Source organism: Elephas maximus, chromosome 7 (assembly GCF_024166365.1).
Source record: "Elephas maximus indicus isolate mEleMax1 chromosome 7, mEleMax1 primary haplotype, whole genome shotgun sequence".
Lineage (NCBI taxonomy): Eukaryota > Metazoa > Chordata > Mammalia > Proboscidea > Elephantidae > Elephas > Elephas maximus.
This window is the reverse complement of record NC_064825.1, coordinates 122460636-122462060: the sequence shown is the minus strand read 5'-3', so window position 1 is coordinate 122462060 and position 1425 is coordinate 122460636.

Below are 1425 nucleotides of genomic sequence, written 5' to 3'. Positions count from 1 at the left end.
CAATTGGTATAACATAGCTCAGAAAGAAAATGTTCTAAATCCTACTTTGTGAGTAGCGTCTGGGGTCTTAAAAGATTGAAAGCAGCCATCTCAGATACAACTAGTGGTATCATCCCATCCAGAGCAAAGAAGAATAAAGAAAACCAAAGACACAGGAAGCAATTAGTTCAATGGACTAATGGACTGCATGAACCACAGCACTACTAGCCTGAGACCAAAAGAACTAGATGGTGCCCAGCCACCACCACCAACAGCTCTGACCGGGATCACAACAGAGGGTCCCAGAGAAGGAGAAAAATGTAGAACAAAATTCAATTTCACAAAAAAAAAGATCAGACTCACTGGTCTGACAGAGACTGGAGGAACCCCTGAGACAATGGCCCTCCAGACATCCTTCTAACTCAGAACTGAAGTCACTCCTGAAGTTTGCTTTTCAGCCATATATTAGACAGGCCTATAAAATAAACAATAAAACCAGTGAGGACCATGCTCCTTAGAACAATCAAGTAAGTATAGGAGACCAAATGGGCAATACCTGCCCAAAAGCAAAGAGGAGAAGGCAGGAAGGAGCAAGAAAACCACACGAATGGTAATGGGGAACCTGGGGTGGAAAGGAGGAGAGTGCTGACACATTGCAGGGGTTGCGCTCGATGTCACGGAACAATTTGTATATAAATTATTGAATGGGAAATTAATTTGCTCTGAAAACTTTCACCTAATGCACAATAAAATGTTAAAAAGAAAAAGAATGGGCCTGACCTGGTTCCAAACTGTAATTAACAAAACACACGAGACTTTGAGTGACTTTCTACCTAGTGACTGCTGGGTAGGGGGAGTGTTAACAGAAGCATCTGTAACAGCATTCTGGTTGGAGGGTCTGCTCTAGCCTGCTCTGCCCCCAACAGTCCAGAGAATGCTCTGCATTCAGTGCCCAGTGCCTTTCAGTGTGAGGCCCCAAGCTGGGCAGTGCCCAGACAGGAATACTCATCAGCCTGATCTCCTCCAAGCAGAGATTCAAGGAGATGGAGAGAGGAGATATTTTCCTCATACAGGAAACCAGTGTGCCATTTGAGTACTAAATTATTTTAAGTCAAAACCAAACCCACTGCCATCCAGTCAATTCCGACTCATGGCAACCCTGTGTGTAACAGAGTAGAACTGCTCCATAGGGTTTTCTTGGCCGTAACCTTTATGGAAGCAGATCATTGGGTCTTTCTTCCACAACGCCACTGGGTGGGTTCAAACTGCTAACCTTTAGGCTAGTAAAAAAAAAAAAAAAAGCCATCGCCATCAAGTCGATTCTGACTAATAGTAATCCTATAGGACAGAGTAGAACTGACCCATAGGGTTTTCAAGGAACAGCTGGTGAATTGGAACGGCTGACATTTTGGTTAGTAGCTGAGCTCTTAACCATAGCACCACCAA